General features: G+C 34.5%; 1 long non-coding RNA gene across 1 annotated transcript; it reads left to right on the top strand.

Moving 5' to 3' along the window:
• The first annotated feature begins 3 nt into the window (after positions 1 to 3).
• Positions 4 to 19,790, top strand: LOC141379107 (uncharacterized). The gene is made up of 3 exons (XR_012395094.1): positions 4 to 355; positions 4,787 to 4,969; positions 17,768 to 19,790. It is a non-coding gene; the product is annotated as an uncharacterized lncRNA (long non-coding RNA).
• The last annotated feature ends 7,180 nt before the right edge of the window (positions 19,791 to 26,970 follow it).

The raw sequence follows: 26,970 nt of genomic DNA, 5'->3' as shown, positions 1-26,970 counted from the left end.
GTTCTGGCTCGCGCGCTCGACTTTATAGCAAAGCAACAGGGAGGTGACAGGTTCCTTGCGACGCTTCAAATCAATAAAACAAATAAATGTTTTAGTCAGATTGCTTTAAAAAGGCACAATGACTAATAGCTTTCCTCTTTAATATTTCGTTCGCGTCGGGTAGAGGAAGTAACTAAAGTTTAGATGGTCCCTGTTTGGGAAGTCCGTGCCTTTATGTCGTGAGCTGATCAGTATGTAAACTGCACACAGGTGACGTTATGACTGGCGAACGACGAAGGTTTTACGAAGTTCCGTCTACAGCTGAGTAAATATGAATGCAGATGACCTGTTTAAGACTTCTTTTACGTCAGAGGAGGTGAGCAACTCACAAAGGGTTTAGGAATGGGATTGTAGAGGGCTTAAACAAGGATGATGTTTTGGGTTCTTATTTTGGTAAAAAGTCAGTCGTAACAATAATAACGCACATAAAATATGTTTTAGCACTTTCAAAAATTGTTTATACCGTAAATCAAAACATTTTGTTACAGTAACCTCTTTAAGCAATTCTTTGAAATTATTTTACCCATGTCAAATAACAACAAAAATTAATTAACAATTCATTTCATTTCAATTAATTCAATCTGGGGTCACCACAGCGCAACGAACCGCTAACTTATTCAGCATATGTTTTACTCAGCGGATGCCCTTCCAGCTGTAATCCATCTATGGGAAACGCACTCTCAATTACACACATACACTACGGACTATTTTAATTTTAATAAATATAATTTAGCATACCTAATTCACTATACCACGTGTCTTTGGACTGTGGGGGAAACCGGAGCACCCTGAGAGAACCCACTCGAATACGGGGAGAACATGCCAACTCCACACAGAGATGCCAACTGACCCAGGACCCCTCTTGCTGTGAGGCGATCGTGGTACCCAATGCGCCACCGTGACGCCAAATACAAAAATAGAACTAGTGTTTACCTAATTTGAAAGGTTGATTAAATCAATTTAACTGAATATGTTTGACTTCCTAACTCTATTCAAGAACAGTCCATGTTTAATCTGCATACTTAACAAAACAACAAAAAACTAGTATTTGTGTTATTGTAAAATGTTGTCAAATTAAATGAATAACTTTGACTTGCATTAACCTTTCCCATTCAGATTAAAAAGGTGAAGTTTTTATACTTCAATAGTTTGTTAATAGGCATGCATATTCATAAACAAACTTCTCTTTAAAAAGCTTGTGAGATTAACTATTCAATCAATTAATCAATCGGCCGACTAATCAACCAGCCAAATCAATCAACCAACCAACCAAGTCAACCAATCAATCAACCAACCGACCTACTCAACTAACCAAACACCCAGGCTGCTTCTCAATATGCGTCCTTCAGCATTCTTGCATCCTCGTGTTCTGTCCTGGATGTGTTCTTGATATCGAGGACGCATCGATGCAGACTTGAGCGCAAAACTCGCTCAATAAAACTCGCAAGTCATAAAAAAAAGGAGTTGGGAAGCGCAGCATTTTATATAGGTTTATTATTAAAGTTCTATATAACTTATGTATCTCAGGTGTTTAAATGAAACGATGAAAATAAACATCACCTTGAAAATATTAATGAAGGCGAAAATGCATTAAGGGGGTTCATTCATTCATTTTCTTGTCGGCTTAGTCTCTTTATTAATCTGGGGTCGCCCCAGCGGAATGAACCACCAACTTATCCAGCAAGTTTTTACGCAGCAGATGCCCTTCCAGCCGCAACCCATCTCTGGGAAACACCCACACACACATTCACACACACACTCATACACTACGGACAATTTAGCCTACCCAATTCACCTGTACCGCATGTCTTTGGACTGTGGGGGAAACCGGAGTACGCGGAGGAAACCCACGCAAACGCAGGAAGAACATGCAAACTAAACACAGAAATGCCAACTGAGCGGAGGATAGATCCAGTGACCTTCTTGCTGTGAGGCGAACGTGCCACCCACTGCGCCACTGCGTCGCCGCATTAAGGGGGGTATTTGCTGAAATCCCTATTAAAATGAGTTTTATTGTATTGTGCAAAGTATATTTGTAAGGTTTTTGTGCATAGTATATATTGTAAGAAGGGGAAAACAATAGTATGAATGCTGTAATGTTTAAACAATTTTCCATTAAAAATCCGCGAAGGTCATATGACCAAGTGGAAGAACCAGGGAGGAAAGAACGCAGCATCTCATTTCTCAGAGGAGGCGTTTTATGAATAAAATATACGTTTTTTGACACGGATACAGCCTAATAGGCAATTTAGCAAGAAGTATATTGACACCTAAAGATGCTCTGTAATGGTTATATCTGTTGTAAAAAAAAAAAAAAAAAAACTTCTGCTTTATATATACAATCTCTTTTTTTTTTTCTTTTTTTCATTGAAAATTTACATGAATGCATGATACTAAAAAAATATGTTCATTTATGTTAAAAAAAAAGTCAATAAAATAAATACATAATCTTGGCATTGCTAACTTACTGATATATTTGTCCCATTGGTTCATTGATGCTAAATGTTTTTGACTTGACTAAATTGAAATCTTATCCTTTTGAGATTACCATTTGTATATTTGTACATTATATGTACAGCTCTCTTCTTAAAAGCTCACTTTCTTTTTAATAACTACTTTTTATGCCTGTTCAGGGTTCATAATTTGACTCTTTGAAGATTAAATGTTCCTAAAGTTACATTATAAGTTCTTCAATTAAGCGTTAACCCAAATTGGAACCTAAAATATAGCTTTAAAATGTCCACTTGTGCCATCAGCCTCTAAAACTCCTTTTGGATTCAGTCGTTCATTCATTCATTTTCTTTTCGGCTTAGTCCCTTTATTAATCCGGGGTCGCCACGGCGGACTGAATCGCCAACTTATCCAGCCCATTTTTACGCAGCGGATGCCCTTCCAGCCACAACCCATCTCTGGGAAACCTTTTGGATTCAGTCATTTTTTAAAAGTATGCTTGTTTCACACATCCCACAAATGGCTTGTGTGCCATTTTTAAACCACTGAGTCTGTAATGGAGGCCATGTAGTCAGATGAGCAGGGTTAAATTCATGTTTCTGCTGAAAAGCAGAGAGAGGACACTCTGAGGTGGATGACCCACGGAGGAAGTGGAGACACGCTGATTTCCATGAGAAAGAACTCTTGTCTCAGCGCACAGAGAGACTATACAGCACAAACAGCCCTTCATACCTCAAGTGCCTTTATCAGCGACAATGATGTCTCTTTATTTAATCATGTGTTAATATCGTATGCAAATGTTATCGCTTGCGAAGATTGCCAAACCCAACTGAAACGACCCCAGCAGCAGGATGAGAGTCATGTACATTATTAATCGATGTGGTTTTCACACAACCTCTTTTTGTTTTCATTTATTCTGCAATGCTGAAATTTTTATCCTGAAACTTTTGTATGACTGTTCAGAAATCATTTGTAGCCAAATGTTTGTCATTGTTGACTGTTTACAGATATCAAATTTTACACAACAAACCCAGCCTTTAGCCTACATTGTAAAGTCGGTTCAGTTAACTAATGAAAGTGCCATAAATGAGATTTATTAATCAATATGTCTTAATGAATTCGATTACATTAGGTAATCCTCTGCATGCATGCCAATGCACCACTGACCCACTGAGATGCAGAGTCTTAAAAATCCCTGGTGCCATATGGTATCTGACTCAAATGTATAATGTTTACACCTTCTATTAAAGGAATAGTTCACCCAACAATATTACAAATATCAAAATTACTCAATATTTACTTACCCTTAAGTGGTTCCATACGTTTATAAGGTTCTTTTTTTGCTTTGGTCAGATATTTTGAAGTAAGCTGGAAACCAGTATCCATTGACATGCGTAGTAGGAAAAATCAATACTAGGGATGCACTGAATTTTCAGCTGCCAAAATTGTTGGTTGAAAATTGATTTTTGTATTTTTGCACGGTGGCTCAGTGGTTAGCACTGTCGCCACACAGTAAGAAGGTCACTGGTTCAAGTACTGACTGGGCCAGTTTCCATTTCTGTGTGGAGTTTGCATGTTCTCCCCGTGTTCAAGTGGGTTTCCAATATGTGCTCAGGTTTCTCTCATAGTCCAAAGACACGCTCTATAGTTGAATCAAATAAACTAAATTGGCTGTAGTGTATGAGTGTGTGTGAATGAAAGAGTGTATGGGTGGACATCCGCTGGGTAAAACATTTGCTGGAATAGTTGGCAATTCATTCCGCTGTGGTGACCCCTGATTAAAAAAAGGGATTAAGCCGAAGGAAAATGAATGAAGGAATTTTTGTCTGAAAAGAAATTTGCTCACACTTATGCTGTTTATTTTCCCTCCTGCTGTAGTCACTCAAGGTATGAAGTGGCTTTTAGATCGGATGTGGAAAGCACTGCTCTATGAAACCTATTTGTTTTGATACTTTATGTTAAGGCAGGATAATTGCTGTCAATCTAAGTGGAGCGAACGCGCCTCAGTCAAAGGTTAAAAATAGCACAAAATTCGGCACTGGATATTCCATCCAAAAAGCAAAGTCTGTTCAACTAATGTGTTGACATGCCATTTTTTATGTAGTACGTGTTTCTGATATTAGTGGTCAAAAAATACATGTATTTAAAGGTGTAAACAGTAATGTTTCTCCGTCTACTTATTCACCTCAATACCAGGTGTAAAAAGGGCCTAAGAAATTAGCAGATCTATACAGAAGTATTGTATGCAAAGTGGAATCAAAGTCTGACAAACTTGTTGATCCATCTCATTCCGCAGATAAAAATGCAGACCAAGGCAACTTCATAAACTCTCCATCATGTTCATCAAATCGTTTCACATGTGTGCAGTGTCATGTGCATTATCCTGCTGAAAGCTGTGGTGACTTTCACCAGGAGCACGGCTACCATTGAGGGCTGTACACTGGTCTGCAATCAGGGGTGGATTTAACCAGTAAGCAAGGTAAGAGCCCGCTTCAGGCACCAGGACATCTGAGGGCCCCCAATAAATAAAAGTGCAAATTATACCTATAAACTATATATAACATTTCTTTCTATCATATTTTGTATAGTGTGAGTAAAACAAATACAATTTTACATCATTAAATATTATTTATTATACAATAAACAATATAATAATGCAATGTTGTGTATAATATTATAAAATAAAATATCCACCACCTCCAATCATGGAGCAGTCCATCAGTCAAATTTATAAACAATATATGTATATTTATTATTTTTAGTTGTACATTCGTTTCAAGAAAACTAATAATTTAAAATGTAGAGATTACATTACCATACAGTAAAACGTAGAAAAAGAAGATTGAGTGACATTAAAAAAACAGCAAAATAAATAAAAATGAAATATAAGTACAAAGTGCATTTCAGGACTCGAGGCCCCATAGCTGGAGTTGCTTAGGGCCCCCAAATCACTAAATCCACCTCTAGGTAGGTACAGTAGTGTCAAATGTATGTTCATGTGAAAGACTGGACCTAGGGTTGTTGTCCAGAGTATCTCACTTAACAAAAATCAGATCTTGTACAACAGGTGAATGGAATAAGTGTAAAACTAAATAGAAGCAACCAAAGAGTGTCTCAAAACCCCTTTTAGATCTCAGTTGACACTTTGGCAGCTGAGCAAAATCATTCGTCCATTCCTTTTCCTTCAGCTTAGTCCCTAGTTTATCAGAGGTAGATACAGTGGAATGAACCACCAACTATGCAGCAGATGCCCTTCCAACCGCAACCCAGTACTGGGAAACACCCTCATTTACACACACACATACACACTACGAATTGGACTGTGGGGGAAAACGCAGCACCTGGAGGAAACCCACACAAACATGAAGAGAACATGAAAACTCCACATAGAAATGCCAACTGACCCAGCTGATACACGAACCAGTGGCCATCTTGCTGTGCAAAATTATCCCAACAGTGCAAAATAAGGTATATGCCGAGCTAGTGTTTTCCCCATACTGATAAACTTCCGGTGACCTGTTATTGGAAACTTTTTCAATTTTTTTACCTTTCCTTTTACAGCATTGGTGTTGTAATGTTATTAAAATACATTCAGTTAAATAAACTTTGGCATTCATTTAGTTGCTCACGCGTAAAACGAGACAAAAAGCCATTTACTCACACGTGCCCATCTGAATCGGCAGGCTAGCGCAAAAGCTCCATTGAATATACTGGGGTAAAATAAATGCTCATATTATAAAGACATGGCGGGGGAAAATGTAATTTAATGCAGTGCTTCTTGTACAATCTGAGACCCACTTTATATCAGATATGACTCAGCTAGTTTAGATCGCAGATTTTTAAAGAAAACTGACCTTAAACGCACCGGTTTTTGCATTGACATACAGTTCGCCAGAAGCGCTTAACCCAGGTTACTGGCAAATACCCTATAATTCCTTACTATTCAGAAATAGCACTGAAGGTCTTTATGTTTCTTCGTTAGATTATGCAGAATATTGCAATGTTTTAGTAAAGACAAAACAAATTATCTTGCACGCGATTATTCAGGATTTATAACACCAAAATGCATAACACTAAGTCAAGTCTAATAAATCTAAGCTAATCTTAAAGAACCCCTATTATAGGTTTTTGAAAATGAGCTTCTATACAGTGTGTAAGTGAATGAAAACATCTAGCTGAGGTTTAAATCTGACAGCGCACTATTGATTCTTTGGCGAAATATTCGACTCACGCCCCATTCACACAGGGTGTCAGCATCAACGCTTCTCATTCACTTTGAATGGTTGACGTCAGGCATTGCCGAACTGCATTGATGATCCGTTGGCGGCGCTTTAGAGATGTTGCTCGCTGTAGAAGTTGGGACTAGCTCAACTTTTCAAGCGCTGACCGAAGCGTCAGCCAATCAAATTGCTGTATGCAAACACACCAGCTAGACAGTGGCCTATTGCTGACTGAATTTCATTGGCTGACGCTGCTGTGACGATCGTGTTAGCCCCAACTTCAGACATGCCTTCAGTTAAGCGTTGACGCTGAAGCCCCGTGTGAATGGGGCGTCAGAGTCGAATAAACAAATCGAGTTGGTTTCAGATCTTTTGTTTGATCGCATCGATTTCAATACAGTACATCATCAAATATTTAGTTCCATTTGCGGTAAAATGTTCACACGCTTTCACTTTAGATACTAGCGAAGGTGCGGGGAACACTGGACTGATTATAACGCAAAGATGAAGATCACTGACAGATGGAGATTCGGCTGCGGGAATAAAGGGTTAAAGTTCAGTTTCACAACAATACCAGAGTATAGCCAACCTAGTGCTGTGTTTGTTTCTGACATTTTTCAGATTTTTTTATACAATAACCTACACTGCAACGCTAGATTCGGCTGCCTTTTGCTATTGAAGGAGCAGCAGAGACTATGGAACTATGTCAGACTTTGACAGGGACTTTGTCAGTATTTTTACAGTTCATATAGACAGTTTCTTCTTCCTCCGTAGCATAACATGTAAGTGTAATTAAAATTGTTGCCTCATTTTGTGTAGTTTGCAAAATTCATTCATTCATTCATTCATTCATTCATTCATTTTCTTCTCGGCTTAGTTCTTTATGAACTGCCAACTTATCCAGCATGTTTTTACGCAGCGGATGCCCTTCCAGCCGCAACCCATCTCTGGGAAACATCCACACTACCTACTGCGCAACTGCGTCGCTAGTTTGCAAAATATGTGTTTAATTGTATGTTATAAGTTGTAATCACTCCGCGCGGTATGTAATCACGTATCGATTTTAGATCGGTGCTTGTACTGTATCTCTCAGGTTAAATCCGTTTGGGGCTGTTCACATATCAAGTCCAAAACTACATGCGTGATGCGTGCTTCATCCTTTACTGATGTTAATGTGTATCTGAATTGAAAATCTTCTGCATTTGCCTTTGCTATGGCCACTATTGTCTGTTCCTCACATGGTCAATTTTCAAAATAGTTCAACTTTTGCCACTGTGTGGATTAATACTGAATGTGTTATGTTATTGGGGTTAGGGTTAAGAGTAGAGTAATATGCTTGTGTTTAACTGCATTGCTTTATTGCATTCGTGCATTGGGCTCTCACAAACTCTGTGCTACTTCATACTGTGGTAGGAATTTCTCTCTGTCTCGTGCTGAACGCAGTCAACCTGTCGCAACAGACTGGGTCATTGCCCCAATCATCGCAGATTAGCTTTGCGCTAAAGAGGGGTTTGGGAACAAATTAATCACTGAACGAATCAAATAGGAGTCATTGAGATAATTAGGTAAAAATAAATAAATAATAAAAAACGATGAAAGTGTTTTTTGACCTTGCACGCATATCAGCATGTTGTTGGAGATCTCTAAAACCAAAATATGACATTTTTAAATGCAAAATAGGGCTCTTTAAAAAACATCATGTGGTACAACAATAGCAGTATTTGCCAACTATATATAGTGATTTAGTTCAAACTTTTGTAGTCAAATATTTTCACTTTACCTCTGACTGGTTATTTTAATGATTGATTGGTGTAGTCATAAGTCATTTTCAGGATTCCCAAGGTGGGAAAAGCTGGTTCATTTTTGGCATTTTTAGTGTGCGGTAGGTTGATGTTTCTCTGATGTTTTATGAAAACTGAACTGTTGCTCCTTGTGTCATTTTAAATCAAATTTGTTTATACTGAAATATGAACTCTCAGTCACTCTTGCCGATGATGGAAGGTACAGGAGAATCCTGACTAATAATATTAAGTGTCTAAAGAAAAGATAGAATGGAAGAAAAGATGATAAATAAGACAAACTCAATATTTTTCTTTTATACAGCTCAAAAACTGCAAGAGTCTGTGCATGAATGCTATTTGTGTACTTCTTAGTTTGATTGGAATGCATTAGAAGTCTGAGCACACTTCAATTCGGACAGCAAAGTTTTAAGATGTTAAAAGCGAACAGTCTATGAAAAAAATAATAGTACTAATGGTCAGTGTTCACCATCAGAGATCCTCAATGTGTACCTTATTTTCTTTGAACAATAGTGGGTTGTGTTTAACTCTCTCGACAGACTTACCAAAAATGCTAGAAGATTGCAGGCTGAATTACTCTGCTTATGCTGTTAAAGCGGAACAAGAGGCTAGATTATTTCTTTTTTTAAGCACAGTTTTGTATATGACGTATAGTTTGAGGAAATGTCCTGCCATCATAAAAAGCAACCCATTTCAAAAGCACAAAAGAGCTCAAAATATTCCTCACAAATTCTTAAAAATTACACAATCTTAAGACCGTAAATATTTTGCTAGGTATATTATATTATATTATATTATATTATATTATATTATATTATATTATATTATATTATATTATATTATATTACATATATATATATACCTATATTATACTAGGTGGCCTTAACTAATATGTACTTACACTGAAATGAATACTTTGACACAATGCAATTATAGTGTAGATACATGTTTTTACATTGTACTTATGACTAGGGCCAGACGGAATCTGTGAACGTTTTTTGCTATATCTGCAGATATTTTTGTAAAAATCTGCAGATTTCTGCGGAATTATTTTGCAATTATGATGACTAAAAACTTAATATGTGAAATAAAAAATATTGTTTTGGCTTTTATTTAATGTTTACAATGCAAATCCAATTAGATTCACTTTTTTTACTAAAGAAAGCAAATATCTAAGATACAGTAATATCTCTACCAAAATACAGAAAATATTACTGTACAAACTGCATTGTACATAAATCAGATGAACATTTTCATATTAGTCAATAATATTACTGTAATTAATTTAAAAACTGAATAAATATAGATTTACACACATTTACTAAAGTAAATAAACAGAATTAATGATGGGCTAAAATAAAGTCTTACCTAACACTGTTGACCATCTCCTAGAACTTAACCCACCCTAAGCCTACTCATACCCCCAAACAGTCCCTAACCCTACTCGTGTGGTAGGTCCATTATTGATGCGTACCCCTATATACAGTTGAAGACAGAATTATTAGCCACCATTTGAATTTTTTTTCTCGATTTTAAATATTTCCCAAATGATGTTTAACAGAGCAAGGAAATGTTAACAGTATGTCTGATAATATTTTTTTTCTTCTAGAGAAAATCTTTTTTTTACTTTTATTTTATATTTGTTTTATTTCGGCTGAAATAAAAGCAGGCTTTAATTTTTTAAACATATTTAAGGTCAAAATTATTAGCCCCTTTAAGCTAATTTTATTTTCGATAGTCTACAGAACAAACTATCATCCTACCATAACTTGCCTGATTACCCTAACCTGAGTTGTTAACATAATTAACCTAGTTAAGCCTTTAAATGTCACTTTAAGCTGTACAGAAGAATATTTAGTAAAATATTATTTACTGTCATGATGGCAAAGATAAAAAATAAATCAGTTATTACAAATGAGTTATTAAAACTATTATGTTTAGAAATGTGCTAAAAAATCTTCTCTCCTTTTAACAGAAATTGGGGAAAAATAAACAGGGGGGCTAATAATTCTGACTTTAACTGTACATTTCTGAACAGTGCGAAATACATCCCAGCAGCTACGATTGCTGTGTATGCCAAACTGGTATTAGCTAAAAAGCCTTCCACGTGGATGTAAGGGGTTAGCTGGTAGTGCGAAAAGAAACAGAAGTCATCGGTGGCGTCATACACCCTGTAGTTTTATCATTTGTTCTCTTCAGAAATGTATACAGGGGTACGTTTACACAATGAGCCTGTGTAATAGAAGTGTTCAGTAATACATTATAATCGTAGTAAGTACATAGTATTTATTTGTTTTGTTTCAAATAGATATTAGATCATATAAATATAAGGTGGAACCAATATTTCTTTTATAGTAGCAATATTATCCGATATAAATTTTCGTGGAGAAATGGCTAATAAAACTAATTTTTCTATGTTTTAACATGTTTTAATAAACTGCTTGTTGATTCATTTTGAAAGACACTAGAAAACAATATTTTGTTTACAAACATGATTTCATTGTAAACTTTATTGGCTTTGTGTCATTTAAACACATCATAATTCTGTAGATCAGACAATTTTATCTTGTCAAGCTAACTTTTTAACTTTCTAACTAATTAAATCAAAATCGGTGCTTCATTCCACTGTGGCGACCCTTGATAAGGCAGGTACTAAGCCTAAGGAAAATAATTGAATGAATGATTCAAAATGTTTGTTTCGTGCTCTTGAGATATACTGAAACTACTAATGCTGTAACTGTGTGTTATGGCAAGAGAAATGAGAAGAAAGATGATTGGGTGATGTTATCATGCAAAGGTTTGACTCACTGATGTGAATATATTATAAAATTATAATGGTAATGGATTTTATATACAGATTGTACTCTATATATGAATATAATTATGCTAACTTATTACATTTGTGTTTCACAAGCTGGTCCATTTTATGCAGTTTACTGTAATAAGCAGGGTATTATAGGAGCATTAAGGCCTGGGACATTAGATTGTTTGTTTGTACAAGTACTATTGCAGGAGTTTGCAGGTTGTCAGTGTGTGATAGGTCAAAGTGGGGTTTATGTTTCAGTGAAGCTCTCATAATGTGCCATCGATTTCTAGTCATGTCATTTTTTGTTTCACATGTCACAGAGTAGGAGTAAAAACATTGAATAGATGGAGAATAAATGTTTAACCTTGTAAGATAAAGACTTCCCACTTGTGGTTGCAAGCAAGTTTTGCAGTGTGCACCAGGTCAAGTTTTGTTCATTGCTTTCTTTTCTATATTTAGACTATCAAACAAACCTTCAAAACAAACCTTTTCAATATGAAGTATAATTGACGTCATTGACTTTTATGGAGGGCATGAAAATGTGAATTGGCTTAAATCCATGTTCTTTTCCGAGAACCCACTTAAATAATTTTAAAGCAACATCATAATGACATACACTCTACTGTCTCAAACAGAATGCTACCTCTTTCTGAACCTATTCCATGCATGGGCATTTACCATACAATTTTTGCACTGAAGTGTAATGATATTTAGTTTGATGGATGTACTCTGGTCCTTTAGGCTGAAGTGTAGTTAAGTTTAAATATCCTGTAGAAGACCCAGAGATGGCTATCTATCTATAGCTGGCTGATGCAAATTGAAATCTTGTTCCAATTTGGATTTGTGTGTAAAGTGAGCAAACAAACCCTGTCAACCTGTAGAGTGATTATAATGTAAATATGCACTTTTTGTTTCAAAATATTATTATTATTTTTTGATATTTACAATGAGTGACACGTTAAAATGAGCATTACTGCCAAGCCTTGTACCGCTGCCGCTCTAAAGGAGTAATAACGTGATTTTAGGTATGACCGTAGTTTGCGACAATGCCGCTAGGGGGGACAAAGGAACAGGATGCGAACGGACAGAAATAGCCTATACAGTAACTGTAAATACCCTGCTACTTGTAAACGAAGATGAAACAATGAAACAAAGGATTATATTTTCCTTCCTTTGTCATTAAAAACTTGTTAACAAGCTTTAGTATCATTGTAAACTTGTTAAGTGAAATGAGGATTCATTTTGGAAAGTAAAATTAAAGAAATAAAAGACAACTAAAATGAAAGTACCAACATAAATACATATAATAGGCATAAATAAATAAATCAATAAATAAATAAAACAGTGTTTTATCATAAATATAGAGATGTACAGTGTTTGTTCTTTTAAAGTGATAGAACTAAGACAGTCAATAAATAAACTTTTTCATTTACGTTTTCATTTACAGTTTTAATTTACATTTTCATTGTTGATTATATTTTACTATTTCATTTTATGTCTCAATTTCTGTACATAAATAATAAAATAATAATTAAATAGGCCTAATTATTTATTTAAAGACATTACCAGCGAAACACTTAGAAACAGTCCGGTACTATTTTTATATATAGGCCTACTATAATTTAAAAGAAAGCTGCAAAGTGGGCTATATTATTTTAATTCATTTCCTCTGTCTCTATCACTTCCGGTTTAACAAGGCAATGTTGACCTTTTTATAGGCTATATGCTGCAATAGTATAAAACAATTTAGTTTTTACATATAGTATTGCATTAATTTGCATAGAAGTTTTATAGTTTATATAGGTCTAAAATGAAGTTATTATTTAAAACATAAACCTGTGTTTTATTGACGGATGTGGGTGTCATAAAGTACTTTTTAAACCAATGTTTTATTATTATTTTTTAAATGTATTTATTTCACCACCTTATGGAAAAAAATTACAATTACAGTGCTTCCCGCAGTATACTTGCGGTGGTAGCCGGATTGAAACACTCCCTTTACCCACATCACAGAAATAGTTAACTACATGCGACAAACAGAAATTAATTTCATTTTTAATAATAATTGTATTTATTTTGACACTGTTTCTTTTTAAAAGGTTACAGTAAAACAAAGACTGTTAAAAAAGACTAAAATAAAAAAAATACTTTATGCTATTCAGGAGCTGTAATTCAGGAGCTGTACTTCAATTTCTTTTGATTATTTGCATGTTTGGTCTTTTAGTTCATGTCTAGGTTTTTCATCTCCAGCAAAAATCCTTATTCTGGGTTTGAGTAATAACACTCTAATACATTTGCTCTTGTCCATTTTAATTAACTTCAGGCTCACCTAATGGCTTGTTGTTTTTAATTCATCTGCATTTTCGTACTATATTTTTCCTGTGCCAAGTAATGTCATTTTTTAAAACTCAAAATAACCACTTCACCTCTCTCTGCTTTATTAATTTAATTAGAAGTAATCCCTTTGGCAATTATTTTGGTCATTTTTAAAAACCTCACCCTTACTGTAAAAAGTCAGTTTTGTTGTGTTACCGGTTCCTTATTACCACCCAGGCTTATTGGAAATATGTGACTATGCCTGCATTTTACATTTACATTTAGTTCCTTAGCAAATGCTTTTGTAAAAAGTGACTTACAATTGAGAAATGTATTTTTGCTGTGTATATGACATATTTTGTATACAGTATATTAGTGCACAATATATCGTTTGAGCATCGAAATCGCAATGTGTGTATCCGCAATAATCACATCGCAGGATTGAATTATTTGTTACAAAATTTAAAAATAAAGACAATATTAAATATTATTATTTTAAAGAACCCCTATTATGGGTTATTGAAAATTACCTTCCATGTAGTGTGTAACACAGCTCCAAGTGAACTGAAATATCCAGCTAAGGCATAAATCTGAAAGTATACCCTGTTCAAAACTATTGATTCATCTATAAAAAGTTGACTCATAGTGGTTCGAATGAATAACCGCAGTAATAAGTCTTTAGCCGAATCGGCTTGATGCCGATACGGAACTCAAGCCCCGCCCATTTGTTGCGCACATAGACCCTGGAAAATTGAAATCCTCTGCCCCGCCCACAAACACTGTATAGAAAAAGAAGACAAACACTGTAGCAGATCCCGGTTTGATTCATGTCGCGAAGACGCTGTGCTCTGAAGTTTGAGGGACAGTTAGGGTTATTTTCCTACTCAAAGTATATTTTTGCTAAATTACCTTAGCATTATAGCTCCAGCCTTGTGCGGTGTTCTTGTCATTTTTCTGACATGTGCTTCAGCAATCTACACGCTTACAATGAGGGATTCGTTGGCCGTTTGTTATAGGGCTTAGTGGCCACATACGTGTACAGCACATTTTTTGTGCTTTTTTTAATATTTTTTATATTTTTGTTACAGACATACAGTGTCATCCTGCAACTGTTTTGCAGCACATGAACTATATGTACTGCCTAAAATGGGCAAACATTTTTGTCTTTACTCTGATAGTCAACAGTCATATGTTATATATAAAAACAGTCAGGAAAAAGTGTTTTATGAAAATTCAGACCGCGAGTACACATATATAGACATCCTTTTCTCTAAAAGTACATCATATCAAAAGATGATACTAAGGTTTTGTTCTAATTAGGTTCCAATAAGCACAAACAGCAAAGATAAATAAAAAGTGCATGTAAAAAAACCACCTTGGGCCTTAAGAGGTTAACTTAATCTTCTCGCAAAAGCCACTTTTCCACTATCATGTCGAGCCATTCTAAAAACACGTTGGTATGGTTATGGTTGCTTCTCCACTGAGCCTGTAATGGTGTGGCATGATTACATACTGTTCTCGGCCCGGAATTCTCTGCATGGTTAGATACTGTGTGTTGACGTTGCGGCTTTGTTGCCACCGCTGGCTTAGTGGAGGCGCACTAGTCATCAGTAAGGCTAGACAGAATTTGCGGACATTTTTTTTTTTTTGCTATTTCTTAATAAATCATGTCAACAATTTTATATTAGTCAATAATATTACTGAAATTAATTTAAAAACTGAATAAATATAGGTTTACACACATTTACACAAGTAAATAAATAAACTAGGGCTAAAATCCAAGGAAATCTGCGGATTTCTGCGCGTACACATTCCATGTGGGCCTAGTTATGAGACATCCACAAGTAAATAACACTATACAATTAACATAAAAAAAAATGATGAAAAAAAAATGAAGGTCTAATCGATACAGTTTGCAAAGAGTTTTTAAAACATAGAGCAGTCTCTGGCAGAGAAGGGAATCACTGGCTCACCACATTCTTACAAACATATTTTGTTTATTAAAGTTACTATTTCATTGAATTGAAAAAAAGTATAACCATATATAATTACTAATCTGTCATCTAAAATCTTAAAATAATAAAACATCTAAAATAATAAAACATTAAAAAATAAAACATTTTAGCCTATTGTTTTATATGTGGCTAGAACTGGCTTTAAGTGGATAAAACACAAAACAATTCAGTTGTCTGAACAAACTTAAGAATTGTTTCAACCCATTTTAAATAAGTAATTTAAACAAGCAGCAAAGTAAAATTTTTGAGTGTAAATAGTAATTTCCTTGTCAGATGATAACATTTGACAAGAATCCCAACTCCAAAACATCATTCAACAAGATCCATTAGTTTCTTACAACCTCTCTCAAGTAATGTATTGCTAGTGTAAGATGTACATCCTGTTAATAAGCAAGCACAAGTAAAAACAAGTGTTTTTCATGCATAAACTTAGCATTATTGACCAATAAATATGCTCAAGAACAATCCCGAACACTGGGCATTCACTGAAAAGACAGCAATCAGGCAAATGTGACTCCATCCGGTCTCCCCGGCGGAACAGATGAGTCCTGTCCTGTCAATGGCCACATAACTTCCCTCTTATTTCTCATGTCCTCTGGATGCTCTATTGAATTTCCTCTTTCCATTCAGCAGAAGAGACATTCCCATTTAGACAGATTTTAATTAAGGTAGTACACTTACGCTGCACTCCCGAAGCGGGCTGAATGGGGCTGACCCTGCCAAGTGTAATGGGAGGGGGCTTGGCAACGCTTTTAGTCACCCTAAACCATGTTTATTACTGCATGACTGGAATGCAATGATTATGAACACAGAGAACAGCAAAAGCAGCTGTGCTAATGGAGCCGCCGAAGGGCTTTTGCTGGACTAGACTTTGTTTACACTTATATAAAGTGGATTTATCATCATTTAAATATTGAAAAGAGAGTTCACCAAAAAAATTTAAACTGAGCCATTATTACAAACCCTGGTGTTCTAATTTACTATAATATTTTTTTACTTCCGAAGAATGTTTTATTTGTTTTATTTCGGCAAGAATAAAAGCCGAATTTTTTTTTTTAAGGTTATATATATAATTGTCTACAGAAGATGCCTAATTACCCTAACTTGCCAAATTTACCTAGTTAAGTCTTTAAATTGCACTTTAAGCTGAATACTACCATCTTGTGAACATAGTAAAATATTAAGTGCTATCCTCATGGCAAAGATAAAAGCAATCAGCTATTATAAATTAGTTATTAAAAACTATTTTCTTTAGAAATGTATTGAAAAAATCTTCTCTCCATTATACACAAATTGGGGGAAAAATATACAGGGGGTTTAATAATTCTGACTTCAACTGTATATATAATTTAACAGTCAACAAAATATCTGACCTTAACCCTTTGTCTTTGTTCACAACTACTGTACATAAACCTCAAATGACCTGTTTTTGAACAATAAAATAATTAATACCTAAAACCTAATTCCTAAAATTAATATTTTGGAAATCAAAGCTGGAAGAACGAGGGTTTCTTTTAAATATATATATTTTTGTTAAACTGACCATTCAGTACAAATCAATGGTTAGTTTACCCAGAATTTATGTTATGAATTATGTTATTATTAATTACCCTCATGTCAATCAAAAACCCTCTGAGATTGTTGTTCATATTTTGAACACAAATGAAGATAAAACAGCCAAATGTTACCACTCAATTGAAAGGGCGTTATCAGTGGATATCAGCTAATAGATACTGTATACGCCAGTAGGGGCCTTCTGTGCCTATTAGTAGCTCAGAAGGCTGTTATCATTTATCCACATGATTAATCAGCTATAGCTCACATATGGCTGTGGCCAGAAGTTAAAATAAATTATTTAAATTGTTTATTACATTTCCATTACTTGTATTTTACTAAAATCTACCCCAACCCTAAACCCAACTGTCACAGTAATGTAAAAACAGACCTGGATCTGGAGTCTTCTCTATTAGTATAGCTGATTAACCATGTGAATGGATGATAACAGCCTTCTGAGCCTACTTGTAGGCGCAGAAGGCCCCTACTGGCCCATATCTATCAGCTGATAACCACTGATAATGCCCATTCATTCATTCATTCATTCATTCATTTTTTTTGCCTTAGTCCCTTTATTAATCCAGGGGCCCACAGCAGGGGAAACCGGAGCAACCGGAGGAAACCCACGCGAATGCAGGGAGAACATGCAAACTCTACACAGAAACGCCAACTGACTCAACCGAGGCTCTAACCAGTGACCTTCTTGTTGTGAGACGACAACACTACCTACTGCGATACTGCGTTCCCAATGCCTATTTAATCGAGTGATAACATTCGAATCGGGTGGATGAAATCTGAGAGCTTCCTCATCCTCCCTTGACAGCAAGGTTCCCAACTTGTTCGAAAATATACCACCAAACAGAATTCTCAAATCAGACCATTTACCTTCAGTGGTTTGTAATATTATCAATCAGCATGAAACCTTTTGTGCGCACATAAAACAAAAATAGTCTATAGTTTCTTTTCAATATCAGTATATTGAGTACACTCTAAAAATGCCAGGTTATTTCAACTCAATTTTGGGTGTAATAGAGACTAACCCAACAGCTTGGTTAATTTTTAAAGTTAAATTATTAGGACCAGTTTTAACCCAAATGTTTGGGTTGGTCCATATTTTACCCAATTTGGGTTTAAATAACCCAGCATTTCTTAGAGTGCACATTTATGTGGTCACACCTCTGCCTTATTATTTGAACACATGCAACATAATGACACTGAAAACACTTTAAATACACCTTTTTCCTAGGAGAAACTTGCTTTATCAAAACAAAGGGAAATTATCATATAGTTTAATAAATGAATTGACCTTGACACCATCATGAGGGGCTGGGGTATCAATGTAATGTATATTGCTTGTGAATTCATATATTCATTAAGTCAAGCACTAATACACCCAGGCAAAAATGAACATCACTCCATTTTTCCAACACAGTTCTTGTTTTTTATCAGGCACGTTTGGCCAAAGCTCTTGGAGTGCTCCCATGCCATTTTGTCAATTTGATATGATCTCAGACTCCGGCAGTAACCTTCTACACAAGTAAAGCTGCCTGCCCGCATGTGCTTCTGATTTGCCTCCATGAATCAGATTCAATTTGACATCTTTAATTTGAAAAGTGTGATTGATAAGGCCCACCGCGAAGTATTTAACGTGATGTCATTGTCCCCCTTCCTCGGCTGAAGGGATGCGTGACTAAATAGAGTCTCTTTCTGCTAATGCAGTGGGGAGGGTCATTGTAGCGTCCTATACCAAAACATCATCAATCAGCCTGAGGTTTGTGTAAGACTGTGGGTGTTGAGGCAGTGGGGGTGGGAAGGGTGAGCATGTTACACACCGCTTTCTCAGTGGGCTGGCTCATACCTTTCACTTGCATCACCAGGAGGTGGATCTCGGTGAATTCTAGACGTCAAGCAGCCCCAATTATCTCCAACGTATAGATCCATGCGTGACTTGTTCCTTCTCCTCAAGCTTTTGTCCCAGTGTGGAATCTCAGCTGGACCTCCTGTCTTGTTTTTACAGGTGAAAAAAGTGTCTTCTAGCGCTCGCCGTTTGCATGTCATCACAATAGGTTTGCCAACGTGAAAACAATCAGACAGCGGGTTTCCCTCGTAGGATGGCTTGTTTACGGTTCTTTGTGTTACTGTGACACAATAATTGGACTGAGTGTCAAAATCTGTCCATCAGCGCTGTTGAAATGACTGATTTCTTTTTTTATTGTTTGGAGGGTGAATATAAACGCGTCTGGACTTGCTTGGTGATAATTGGGATGAAACCTGAAAACTGTCAGTGCAAATTAGGTGTGAATTGGGGCAGAGAATAAAGTCCGAGATATTGCTGCATCTGTTCATCACCTGGCGTTCTTTGAATGTGCGTGAAATTCAAATGAATATATTCATGAGAGAAAAGGTTAAGGATGAACTATGAGTGGGAAAAAGCTGTAGATTTATGCAGCATTGTTTAATTGCGAGCAAATTTTAGAGAAATATTGTAAATAATTACAGTATATCTTTGACTCCCGCTCTACCAAACGGTTGACCATGTTTTTACTGTTTTCAGTAATGACTGTTAAAGTCATTAAAGAATGACTGTTTTAAATAATGGCTTACACACACAGCATTGTTGGTTTACAAAAAAAAACCCCAAAAAAACATGTTAAATAAAGATCTGAAATATTTTATGGCATACTTAAAAAAATAAAGGTTTTAAATAATAATATTAATAATAAAATGTTTTATTTAGATTTTTTTAAATAAATTGGTCTTACACTTCATTTTTTCAGCTTTTTCATAGTGTATGTATTAATTCCGGTACTTTTACAATTAACCGACATATATACCATTTGGTAGAGGTTTATATTTTAGAAAGGATGAGGTGTTGAAAAAAATGCATTGAGTGTGTTAACTGGTGACATTAGGAGTTAAGAAATGCAGTCCAAACATTTTTTTTCTTGGTGGGGTAGTTAAAGGGGTATTCATCTCGAATGTAATTATTCAAGATATTCCATTGCAGTTTTGAATATTTAATATCAACAAGCAGAAAAAGAATAATATCTAAGTTGATGCTTGTTTATTTAATAAAAAAAATATTATTACAATTTGAAACAATTGTTTTCTATTGGAATATAGTTATATATAATTTAATGGACTCTTACTGCTTATTGGTTTGATGATCTAAAAGCATTTATTATTATAGTCCTGTAAATACTTTTTGTCACCTTGGAATAAAAAGGTTCTGTCTGCGTTCTGAATTATTTTCAGATATTGAGCTTCAACATTTTTGCATTCCATATAGCAAGTAATATGTGTGTAACAGTTCTCTTTCGTACAATAACATGACAGAGACCCTAAAATATAAATTCGCTAAATTATGAAAATTCTTATTAAAAAATTACATTTGCAAATTAGGGTAAATAAAACAAAGCAAATGTAGATAGAAACTTCTAATTCTAAAAAGTCATTTTGCTTGGAATTATAAGGTTCTATCTGGCAAATCATTAATAAAAGCTTTATTTTTCAAAAAATACAACCAGTCTGCTCATTAATTTAATAATAAAATAATAAAAAAAACAGTGTTGTAATAATATGTTGATGTTTGAGAAAGTAAATTTATTAGCTTTTTATAACATTTATTTAATGTTTTAGGATGAGTATTTTTTCTTGCTCAAATTAAGCACACAAGGCTGTGCTAAATATTTTGTCCAGAGCAGATGTTGATTTTATGTAATAATTATTATAATATTTATTGAATTTTATGCTTTATATAAATTATTGGATTATACTTATAGAATTAGTCTTTGCCCATAATATCACATTTAAAGATGTTAAAAGAAAACAATGAGCAAATTTTAATAAAGAGTTTAATAAACAGTGAAAAATGTTTCACTGACTTTTGACTCAAATAAAAATTTCACATTTAATAGATTACTTTTTTTTTTAGAACGTTTTTTTTTATTTCAACAATGTGAAATGGAACATTTCATCTCAATGTCTTCTAAATCTTCACATTTACACACATCTTTTCAGTTTCAGGTTTCTTCTCAATTTTGTGTGGTGCGGCATTATTTAGTCGACTCAGAGTTTTTTTTTATTTATTTTTTTTCTGGTCTTTTCCACTCTCAAAGGAGCAGTCTAGGGAAAGACAAAGAAAGCTGATTCTGATTGGTCCTCGTGCATGCATTCAAAATGCTGATTGGCTCACAGAAAGAACCTTATAGAGCCAAGATAGAGTTCGATCTTGTAGATAAAACCTTTTTTGCTTTAAAAAAAAAAAAAAAAAGTCTTTAAAAATTATTTAAAAACTTCACATAATGTAAATAAGTTGCCATTTAATGATAATATATGAATAACTTAGTTTAGACAAAAATGTCAGATAGAACCTTATAATTCTAAGATGACATTTTGCGGCTAAATATATTGTGGATAGAGACACTCAAAATAACAGATTGACTGTTAGTTGAAAGGGTGCATTTTTAACCAATCAATGGTATCAGTTAAATGGTTAAAAAATATTATTTTCTACATTTTGAAAGTTTCTCTGCATAAGGGGCTGATCACAGCAGACGTGCTCTTTGCGTTGAGAGGTGCATGTTTTGAATGGTTTACACTCATAAGACCACGAGTGTTTTGTGCACTGCTTACGCACCCTACGTGCCATGCGTTTTTGCCGTTTTGCACTCTTAGTGGAAAAGGCATCTTTTTAATTCTTGAATCAAATGAAAGCAGAGGCAGGGTTCCTGTTGATGTGAAAGCATTGTCTGTGTTGTCAAGAAAACTATGGAGGACTTTTAAAGATAGAGGAAAGACTGTTATCAGTTCCAGAGCTGTATAACTTTATACATTTTGTCACTCACACACAATACACTGCTGATTCAGTCATTTCCTGGTGACATAAAAAAAGACCACTGCGCTTCTTTTTTTTTGGTTAATAATAAAGGAAGTGTAGTGCTCCTCGCGTTTTTGGAATGAAAATACTTTACTATACTTTGCAAAAAGTCAATATATGAGCCTCATCATTGTCTTTCATCACACACTGCATAAACAACTGTGAGAGAGGAAATAAAAGCACACAAGCATAAGGAAAAATCAGATGCTAAAGACAAAATATTTAATGACTTACAGTATATTAGATATGTTGACAGAGGCTTGTGATATAAGAATTAGAGTGGAGCATTTATTAAATGCACAGGCCTGTTTTCTGTGGAGCAACCGATTTGACTGAGGTAGCCTGATATTTTTATTTGACGGAAAAAAAAAAAACATATGATTGGAAAAAACAGCTTATGCCAGTTCTTAAAAAGGATTCAGTCAGTGTTTTCATTTTGTAATCTAAATTTGTCATTTAAGTGAAAAATATTGCATTTTAAAATAAATTAGTAGTTTAAAATGCAATATGGAATGTCAGACACAAAATAGACACGTCATTCTTTTTTCCAATTTAATAACAATTGAATGTTAATCTGACCAGTTAACAATGAATATTCGGTTAATGAGAGATGGTTGTTGGTTGGCAAAGTTAAGTCAAATGAGCATTAACTGAAAATTAACAAAATTACCTGAATCAGGATACAAAATTGATATGAGCAGCGTTTATTCTCAGAAAAATATAAAATTATTTTTTGATTAAAACCTTTTTTGGTTTTTATTTAAAGTTTTCATTTCAATATATTTAAAAAGTTTAGCCAACCTTACATTTTGAATGATAATGAAATATTATAATTTATTTTTCAAACTGAATATTCTCAAACAGCATTAAGTGAATTAAATTCAATCACTTCTAAATTTGTTTTTTCATGCAAAACTTTAACATACAGTAATGTGATGGCTGTATAAAGCACACAGTGAAGGATTAGAGAACAAAATAATAATAATGATTCAGCAGGATTACACCAGACAACTGTGAAACAACCACTAAACATAAATGCATTCAGCATCAATACCGGATAAGAAACTGAAGAATCCTCAGGGCTTAAGTACATGGGGAGTATAATCAATGAAAAGCAGAACTGCTGTGAATTAATTAACCTTGTTATTGTAAAGCGTCCTTGGGCAATGTGCATTTTATAAAATAAACATGTAATAGTAATAATAATAACAATAATAATAATTATAATAACTATTATTATTAATAATAACAGACATTTTTTAAACTCATCCGGCAAAACTGGATCAAAACACAATAAACAATAAACCAAAACAGAATACAAATGACGCATATGCCTTTGGCATAAAAATTGTGCTTTTGATCCTATTCAGACCTTGACATTTTGAACCGTAGAGCAATCTATAACTGCAACAACAGAAAAATCATGAATTTAAATATGCAGTTTCCTATTTGATTCCCAAAGATGGGTTGCGGCTGGAAGGGCATCCGCTGCGTAAAAATGTGCTGGATAAGTTGGTGGTTCATTCCGCTGTGACGACTCCAGATTAATAAAGGGACTAAGCTGACAAGAAAATGAATGAATGAATGAGTTTCCTATTTGAGTCACTTTGGTTTAAAGAGACAATTCATCCAAATGTGAAGATTTGCTGTTAATTTACTCACCTCCTGTAAAACTTTCTAGATAAAACCATAGCTCTTTTAAAGTAAAAAAGACTTATGCAGGTATTCCCTATCCGCTTGTAAATAACCTTTATTTAACTAGGTAAGTCAGTTGAGAAGCAGATACAGTACAAAGCAGCAGGGACACAATAAAATAACTATTTCACAAATGCAGATAATAACATATAAAACCAAGGAAAAAACTCAAAACAAGATCAGTGATCTTGTACTATTAACTGGATTGATTTTTTAAAGGATATTAGTGGAATGAAAGTGTACAGCTTTAAGGACTGAAAAAAGTATTGCAACCAAATGAAGTGTGAACTTTGGGTATGCAAAGGTTAATAAAACTACTAGAGCGCAGATTTTGACATATTTTCTAAATGTTAAGAAGTGTGTAAATATAGAGGAGATTTCCCAATAAGAGTTTTGTAAATGAAAAATTCATTTGTCCGTGTGATTGAAGAGAAGGCCAATTCAATAAAGAATACAGTTGACAGTGATGAGTATTAAATGGCGCACCAGTAACAAAACAAATTTGTTATTTGTCGAAATTGTCAATAAATAATGAATTAAGTCATCACGTATCAGTGGTGTATGGAATACTGTTTCCGGGTCCAAGACTCTACTCATTTTAATTGAGAAAATATTTGTTTATGACCACTTTTATCTGAGATTCATTATATAAACCCCCTTTTCTGAGATTCTCCTGAGATTGCTGTCTGATTGGTCTATTGTGATTGGTCTACAATCTTTTGAGGCTCACACAAACACACAAACACGCACGCCATAATTTTGCCAAATAAGATGCAATCCTGGATTAACATTAACATGTTGGTCCTGTTATATTATTTTTGTGGAAAAATGTAATTCATACCTATTCTCTACCCCTAAACCCAACCATAACTTTAAATTACAAAATCAGCGAGAACTAGAAGTTGGATAGCAATCACGTATAGCTTAATTCTGATTGGCTGATTGGAATTTTCTTCCAGGGTCAATATACCGTACATGTTATTCCAGGTCAGGAACATGTCCAATTTGGTGAAATCAGGTTGGCACACAAGCACAGCTATTTATGGGGACTTAGACATAATAATTTTAATTTTCTTCCCTTCAATGTAACATTTTAAACCCAACAATCACATGAAACAATCTGCATCTTTACATTTTCAAAATACTTAATTCTATGTGATTACTGAGCTGTTATTATAAACCATTGTTTACACAACAGTTTCTGTATTACTTTCTGGCCACTTAATATTAGGCATATATATATTGCGATCGTGATTTTCGAATAAATTGTTTTGTAAATGCTTATTATTACCATTTAATGAGTCTCCGTCTATGCAGTTTTATAAATCGCTTGGACACGGAAGCCACTTTCTGACGGTACATTTAATTTAACAAGTAGATGGCACCTGAGGATACTGTACCATAAAGTCAAATAATAAGATCAATAACCTTAAAGAAGATTAAAAATCACATTTAATACTTGAAAAAAAGTAACCTCTGTTACATGATCTGATGTACAATTTTGTTATATTTTCATCTTCTAAATATTTGCATCTTTCATCTTTAAAATATATAAACTATCCACCAAATATACCAACTTTCTTTATATTATAACAAAAAGAAAGAGCTACTGATTTGAGTTTTGACCACGAGTAATTAATCACTATTTCATCCTAAATGAATCATTCACATTCTTCTGGAATGTTTGTACAATTTCTTCATTTAAATATCAATTGTTATGTGCTGAATAATGTACAATTATAATGCAATTAATTTTGTGCTTGCTAACATGTGCTTTGTGTCACCTTGAGATGTGAAAGCGCTTAAAATCTTCACCAGAGACACAGAGTTCTTATTGCGGAGTTAAAGCCTCACAGAAACTGTTTACTTTCTCTGTTCCTGCACAAGGTTGATGGTGGAACGTAATTCATAATTCAATTCATTCTTTGCATTCAAGTGCCTGATTAATGCACTCTTGAGAAACAGACAATAACAGTCTGTAGAGTTTTAACCTTGATTTTTTTTTATTCTTAAAGATTTATTATTATTTCGAATGACTTCACACATGCACAGCTTTTGTTTGTGTTAACCTTTTAGCATTTCGTCCTAGCAAATCATACTTGTACAGTTTGTTTATAAAGCCGCGTGAGACTGCATTATGTGTCGTTAACAATTCTGGCAGTTTTCAATCCAAGATTGACAGTTTTGCCAATGACAGCAAATATATAGCAAATATTAATGGAAAGTAGAAAGTGCCTATATTATGTTGGTTTAAAGGTTCCCGTTTTTGTTTAATGGGTTTACAATTACATGCATCTGTTTCATACTTTTAAAATATACTGTACATTTGAAATCACCTGCTTAATCAAATGATTTGCTCTGAGATTCATTATATAAACCCCCCTTTCTGAGATTCTCCTGAGATTGCTGTCTGACTGGTCTATTGTTATTGCTCTACAGCCTTTTGAAGCTCACACAAACAAACACGTCATGATTTTGCCAAGTACGATGCGATTATCTATGATGATCCTGGAGCATTATTTTTGTTGAAAAATGTAATCCATACTTAAAATCAGAGAGGAATCATAGAAGTTCATAAACCCAACCGTAAGCCTAAACTAACATACTGTAAACTTTAAAGGTATCCCTTAATTCTCATTGGCTGATTGGAATTTTTTTTTCCAGGGTCAACATAGAAGTTATTCCAGGAACATGTCTTAGTTGGTGAAATCAGGTTGGCACACAAGCACACACACACACACTTGTGCAGCTATTTATGAGGACCTCTCATAGATGTAATAACTTGTATTTTATTTTTCATCCCATAGACGTACGATTTTAAACCCAAGACAGTCTGGATTTTTACATTTTCAAAAAATACTTAACTCTGTGTGATTAATGTGCCTTTAATATTATGGGGACCAAAAATTTCCCTGTTTAGTAAAAGTTTACTGGTATTCCTATACTTGTGGGAACATTTGGTCTCCACAATGTAAGGAATACACTACCTGACAAAAGTAGAGTGCAAAAGGAGAGGGCAAACTCTTCAGCAGGAAAGCGCTCTTTCTTATACTTCAGCCTCCACATCAAAGTTCCTAAAAGCAAAGAAGGTCAAGGTGCACCGGGATTGGCCAGCCCAGTCACCAGACATAAACATTGTTGAGCATGTCAGGGGTAAGATGAAGGAGGCATTGAAGATCAATCCAAAGAATCTTGA

Source organism: Danio rerio, chromosome 19 (genome assembly GCF_049306965.1).
Source record: "Danio rerio strain Tuebingen ecotype United States chromosome 19, GRCz12tu, whole genome shotgun sequence".
Taxonomy (NCBI): Eukaryota; Metazoa; Chordata; class Actinopteri; order Cypriniformes; family Danionidae; genus Danio; species Danio rerio.
This window is presented reverse-complemented; position numbering and strand designations above follow the sequence as displayed.